The sequence below is a fragment of the Bactrocera latifrons genome, unplaced genomic scaffold (assembly GCF_001853355.1).
Source record: "Bactrocera latifrons isolate USDA-ARS-PBARC rearing strain unplaced genomic scaffold, ASM185335v1 scaffold_51, whole genome shotgun sequence".
NCBI classification, from domain to species: Eukaryota; Metazoa; Arthropoda; class Insecta; order Diptera; family Tephritidae; genus Bactrocera; species Bactrocera latifrons.
In genome coordinates, this window is record NW_017537168.1 from 992,768 (window position 1) to 999,785 (window position 7,018).

Here is a 7,018-nt window from a genome sequence, read left to right on the forward strand (position 1 = left end):
TTATTTATTTTTTCTTCTAATTTTGAAAAAAATATTTATTCTTTTTATTTATTTTTTCTTCTAAATCTGCTCACTTTTGCTCACCTCATAACACACATATTGAGCATTTAACGCTAATTATGACTGACAAAAATGCGCGTATTTTCCCAACACGCCGGCGCAATTGAATTGTACATAACGAAAACGGCTCAATGACAGCAACAACAATAGCGACAATAGCACATAACAACAAAACAACGATATGCTTTATTAGCAGTTGTTGGCTTAGTAAATTCTTTCTAAAAAAAAGTGTTGTTGTTGTTGTGATGTAATTAGAAAATGTAAAGTACATTTTTAGCATTATTTAACTCATTAAAACAGCGCGACGCGTCAGACACAAAACAAACATTAATTGCATGCTCGCAAGCAAAGTTCAATTGCTGAGGTTGATTTACCTAAGATGTGGGGGAAGCAAAGAGTGCGAAGATCGCATTAAAAGATGGGAATTGCTAAGAGAACAGTAGCTCAATTTGAAGCAAGCGACGGTAGTTGGGGCAGCTAGAAGCGCTACGGTTGGTCCGGTAGAATTCGGTAGCGCTTTTCATAGAAATATAACACTGATTAAGTTGGAGAGTTTATAAAAGCATACTATTTTATAAAATAGATATTTATTTAAGATTTTGTTTTTAAGTACATACTCAAAACTTTAGTGTAGCCAGCCATTTTGATGCAAAATTTTCTTAGTTACGGCTGTAAAGTATACACTTAGGCGAAAGAAGCAATATTTCATATTAATTTTTTTTCATTATGCTGATTAACTACGCTTCTCAAATGATTTAGAAAATATTTGTTTTACTATTTCTTCGATCAGCTGGCTATCTACACTTCTAAAATGGTTTATAAATATATAAATTAGTGAGATTATACAGAAATATCAAAGCACTATGTTATTTAAAGCATACTTTTGGGCGCCCATCATTTTCTTGTTATTTCTTTCAATCAGCAAGGTTTATAAAAAATATAATTTTGAAATTATAACATTCTTAATCCTTACTCTAAGATCATACATAAATATGAAAATATCTTATTGGAAGCATACTTTCAGGCAAACTACACTTTTTCATTATTTAGTTCACGGCGCTGATTAACCATATTTCTCAAATAGTTTATAAAAAATATAATTTTGCAAAAGCGACCCATCTCTTATAATATTTATCTTTGAATTACACAAAAATAGAAATATAAGTTGTTATTTAAAGCATACTTTCAAGCGAACTAAACTTTTCCGTAATTTCTTTTGAACAGCAAGGCATATTAACACTTCTCAAATGGTTTAAAAAATATGGTTTTGAAAAACTAACGTGTCTTCTATAATCTTTGCTGTAAAATTATATAGAAATACTAAAGCAGGTTATTTTTAAAAGCATACATATAGGCGAGCCACACCTTTTCGTTATTGATTTCGATCATAAAATCTTTTCATAGAAGAAATGGACTCAGAGCATTAAAAAAAAACGTATCTATAATGAAAGTTATCTCAGCGAAGCTACAAAGAGTAAGATAAAAAATGTCTAATGGGTTTTCTGAGAAACTTGCGCTAATTTAGTGGGCCCTAAAGCTCAGCTAAAACGATGATAAACTCAAACATATTTCAGAGTAACGCCTCTTTGCTTTTTTTTGGCACTCAAAAGTAATTAATGTGGTAAACCGCAAGTGCAGAATATAGCTCAAATTTAAGCAGCTTAACTTGAGCGTGAAAAACAACAACTAGAAATAACGCCTAATCTCAAAACTGAGAGCTAGTTATACAGAGAAATACATACAAAAAATAAAAAAAAATTATGTAAGAAAAATTGAAATAAAAAGCGCAAAGTAAACAATTTAAGCGCTTAAAGTTTAAAAAGCTGTTTTATATTATTTATATTTCTTACAAAAATAAAACTAATAAAAACGAAATTAAGCCGCTATTAAATGCGCGCTAATGACACTAAAATCGATCACAATAAGTAAATCAAAGCGTTTAAGTATGAAAACCGTGCGACGCTGCTTAATTGCACAGCTGGTAGGCAAGTTCACACCGTAGTAGTGGGCGCAACGCAACGCGGAGATGTGGCGGCGTTGTTTAAAAGGTCTGTCTTTTTAGCCAGAAAATGAAACGATACTTGGAAAATACCAAAAAGCGCCACTAAGCTGAGCAACAAGTTTGGACTTCTCAGTATTAAAAAGTGGAGAGCACGTGGCGTGCTGAGAGCGCGTTTGTATGAGCGCGCATGCAACAGCCGCTAAGTCACATTTCCTTACAACGTTTTACAAAGTCACTACAATTTAATTTTTTCGCTACACTATTATTGTTGTTGCACTACCGCATAATTACATATGTAGCTGTTGCCATGGTACCGGTTCTCTGTTATGCTGCTCATATGAAATTTATTTATTATTTCTCTGTTTTACCCACAATATTGGCGCTCCAATACCCTTGCATACACAGTATGTATGTTTGTATTGGCAGCGCCGCAACATTTACTGCTTATAAACGTCGATAAAACTAGACAACACTCTTATTTGCTTGTGAAACGCTTAACCGCCAACAACTACGCGCACTACAAATACCGCGTAAAGTATACAATATTCGCTCATTAGCCGGTGTAAATTGACAAAGGTGGCTTGTGTGTTGCGCCGCGCGTTATTGACACCGCCAGAGCAGTGAATAGAAGAAGTATACGCCACGGTTAACCGCAAAGTGTGTAAACAATAAATGTGAAAAAAAGTGACAAAAAAAATGTGAAAAAAAGTGACAAAAAGACAAAAACGCAGTAAATACAATTAAAATGTATTTTTAAATAATTTTTTTCTTTATCAATAAAGCCACAAAATACTTTACCGCAGAGTGAAAAAATTGTGCAAAAGTCTTGCGAAAAAAGTGAACTAATTAAAGCTACTCAAATTACTTGGCAGTAATTTAATATTATGATATAATTGAAGTCGCTCTTTCTATTACAAATGGCGAAAGGTAAAAAATAGTAATAAATAAATAAGTAATTGAAAAGYTGTGTGATGAATATTTGTATGGGATGACAAAAATATGCATTCAAAAAATAAAAATTTGCTTCAAAAATGGGCGAAGTTTTAAAGCACAATAGAAAAACAAAAACTATTATAGATAAAAATATGCTAAAATTTTGTTTTAATAAAAAAAAAATAGAAAAATGTGATATAAATTAAAAAATAAAATATTTATGTATAAATAAAGCATAGCAAAGAAGTTTTAAAGGCAATACTCACATAAAAAATATTTATGTATAAAAAAAGCATAAAAAAGAAGTTTTAAAAGCAATACTCACATAACCAGCAAAAAAGTAAACCCCAGTCTTTTTGTAAAAAGTTTCGAGCAAACTTTAAGCATTGCCCGCAATCCTAGTTTATCATTACAAATGTACCGCTAATGCGTACAAAGTGCGCTAACTCAACTGCTAGTTCACTGCATTAAGGTTATGTTGCACAAAATAATATGCGCTCTAAATTACGCTGCACCAACACGAATTAACTGCTCTTTTGCTATTTGAGCATTTCAATTTCATTCCATAGGTCCACAAAATATGTAAGTCGTTTGCGCACTGAAATACCGCAGTTAGCGCTGAATATTTAAGCCAATTTCCCAGCTGCTTTCGCACACGTGTCTCACAAATTTTCACTATGACTTGATTGCACAATTTTCACAAATTTTCACTATGATTTTTTTACACTATTCTCATTACACTATTCTAAACTTTTTTTAACACTTTAAATCACACACACAACACAACATTAACTCAAAATTAATCAAAATTCACTTATTTTTAAAAAGCTTATTATTCCCTTGTTTGTTTACATCAACGCTTTAAATTTACGTTATTCGATGTTATTGTTTTCATTTACCACGCGTTCGCACGCACATCATGTGTGACACGGTGTTATATGGTGTCTGCATGTAAATGGCTGCAATAAATGTAAACAAAAGTGTTATCGATAAATTATTATTTCAGTTAAGAATACCAATAATAATAATTAAATGATGTTTCATTGCAATTTAATGTTACTAAAATTAATTTTATTCCAGAGGCAATAATTGTGAAATACTATACATACATTATTATGTATAGATTTTTAAGTGCATTATTGTAATGAAAAAATGTAAATCGTTAAAAAAACTTAAATTAAAATCTAAACCTGCGACATTAAAAAAATAGGAGCATTAACGATATAAAAAAATTACATGTTAATTCGCAATAAGTTTAAAAATACATCATACGGCACTTATTTACATTTTTGACAGGTTTGCTAAAGCCTAATATTGATTTGTTAAAGCTTTTAAGTGTTTGAATGTCAAATGTGGCGCTCTGTCGTCAGCTATAAATCATTTTACGTATTATCAAAAATTATTACAATTTCAAATTTGTAAAAATTTTGAACTTTTTGAAATTTGGAGACTTTTAGTAAATTATCAAAAATTTTAAATTTGGAGAGATTTTAAGACTTTCTTTATATCAGAAATTATTAAATTTGGAGAAGTTTTGAAATTTGGAGAAATTTTTTAATTTTTTGAAATTTGGAGACTTTTTGAGAAATTTTTTGCTTTTACCAGAATTTATGAAGTTTGGAAAAGTTTCGAAATTTTGAGAAATTTCGTAAGTTTTTGAAATTTGGAGAGATTTTAAAAACTTTATAAAGTTTGCAGATTTCTTAATTTCGAATTTTGATGAAATTTTGTATAATATCAAAAATTATTACAATACATTTTGAAATTTGAAAACAATTTTAACTTTTTAAAATTTGGAGACTTTTTGTATATTAACAAAAATGATTGAGTTTTGAATTTTTATACAATTTTGAACCTTTTGAAGATAGATGAAATTACGTATTTTTTTTTTTTTTGTTTGAATTCGCAGACATTTTAAAAATTGCTTTCGCTAACAATACTTTAACGCTTAAACGAATATTTTACTCGTACAAAAATTATCAATACATAAAAAAAAGAATAAACGCGCAAATTTATTTTACCTAATTTTTTTGAAGCACTCTACAATATCATATAAACATATATTATTAAAACTACAACAATTTATCACTTAAAAATTGCAAATTTCTTTAAATTATTCATGGTAAGCAAGCTTTCTTCTAAAACGAATATTTTCCTCCTGCAAAAATTATCGATTTTTAAAACACACCATGCACAATATTTTCATGAATTCGCTAAAGCAATTTGTGCAATAAGCTTGTAATCTCAATTTGCAAATGCTGCGCTTAATTCTTAGCGCAAAAATCGGCGCAAAAATTATAATGAAATAAATAAGCATAACTGTCAGAAAATAATTAATTAAATGCGCGCAAGAATTGTGTGTAATTTTCGCAGGCAGCAACACACGAAGAAAACAATGCAATTCAAAATATAAACAAAAATAAAAAATAATAAAATAAAAGAAAATGAAATTGAGAAGAAAAGCAAAAACTGCTTTAATAATCAAAGCAAAAACGAAAAACTTGCCTTTAGTAATCAAAACATTAAATTTTGTTGTGAAAACTCGTTTTGGCCACTTAAGAAATGTGTGCCACACTTACGGCATGCTTCGAGAAGCAGCAATTAAGCCCTGCAGACAGCAAAAATAAAAAATAAAAACAAATAAGCAAAGCAGCGCAGGTAAAAGCCTGTCTGCTGTGCAAGAAAATGAGTAATACATAATTTCTCTTTTTTCGCAGCACACTTTTCGAATGCAATGCGTGTAAAACACGTTTAATTGCGCTTTAAAAAAATATTTAAATAAAACCAATGGTTTATTAAACGCTTAAAAATATTTGACAAGCGTCTGCCGCACATATAGTGGGTGAAGCGCGCTGGTAACAGTAACAGGGTAATTAAAAATAAAAATAAACCCAAGTGTAATGATTACATTGAAAATTACTTTGAGTTGTAAGAATATATTTAAATGTATGGCTGCAGACAATTCAATAGTTATTATTGTTGCATTGTTTTTAATGTCCAAGCTGTGAATTTTGCAAATATCATTTGGATATTTCTTGAAATTGTAAACAAAAACATTAACACGCACACATTTGAACAATTAAATGTCATTTATTTGCGCTGGATAATTATGGCAGCAGCTTAGGCCACCAACTTGCATACAAACAAACATATTCAGTGCCTACAAATGGGAATTGTATTTAGTAAGCTTGGCCTCAATTGCGGGCAACGGCCATTTTAGTTGTACTTCTGTGAAACAAAAAACTATATTGACATGCATTGTAAATAAATAATTATAATAGTCCGACGTTAATAATTGAAGAAATCAATTGTTTGTGCAAATCAGTTGTAGTTAGTGGCTTTGGCACTATGACAAGAATGCAAAAAATTTCAAAGTCAACGCATCAGCCAGCGCGCATGTTGAATTGTTTGGCTACTCATTGCTAGCGCATGTAAACAATTCGCTTATGTTGTTGTTGTTGCCAAGCAAGGAAGGGCAATTCTTTACGAATTTTGTTAACTTTTGCTGGGTCAATCAACTAAATGCTTGTTGCTGGTGTGAGGAACTACTGGAACGACATGCAAACTAATTGCAGGCGGGTGCGAAAAAGTAGCACCGTTGATAATTTTTATAACTGTGATGCTATAAGTGCAAAAAAATTGTACAATTCAATTTATTATGCTCTACAATTCATATTCTCCGAATAAAACTAACACAGAATAAATCAAGTTTTACTACAAATCATATTCTCAAAACAAAATTAACACACAACAATTTTCTTATTGATTTGTTTGTTTACATCAAAGCTTTAATTTTACGTTATTCTATAGGATTCGTTGGATTTAATACTAGTTCGCATGCACATTAAAGTATTATAAGCTGTCTGCACGCAAATTTTAAACAAAAATTATGTATCTTATTTACAACAAAAAGTAACATCACTTAAAGTTTTTAACCTAAAAAATAAAATAATGACATAAAAAAGCTCAAATAATTTTAATACTCAGCCGAAGTACCTGTTGATAGTGTTGTTATATGTATTT

The 7,018-nt window shown here is 30.2% G+C and overlaps 1 protein-coding gene and 1 long non-coding RNA gene across 6 annotated transcripts in view; one reads left to right on the forward strand and one right to left on the reverse strand.

Annotated features, from left to right (window-relative positions):
- Positions 1-7,018, reverse strand: part of LOC108973939 — a 115,653-nt gene that overhangs the window by 95,736 nt on the left and 12,899 nt on the right. For 4 of the 5 annotated variants that reach the window (XR_001993764.1, XR_001993760.1, XR_001993762.1 and 1 more), the window contains exon 2: positions 3,321-3,954. The exons of the other annotated variant lie outside the window; for it this stretch is intronic. This is a non-coding gene — a long non-coding RNA (uncharacterized LOC108973939). The remainder of the gene's footprint in view (positions 1-3,320; positions 3,955-7,018) is intronic. 5 annotated transcript variants of the gene reach the window in all.
- LOC108973934 (sodium/potassium/calcium exchanger 4) overlaps positions 1-7,018 on the forward strand; it is a gene marked incomplete in the record, with an annotated part of 33,521 nt that overhangs the window by 9,446 nt on the left and 17,057 nt on the right.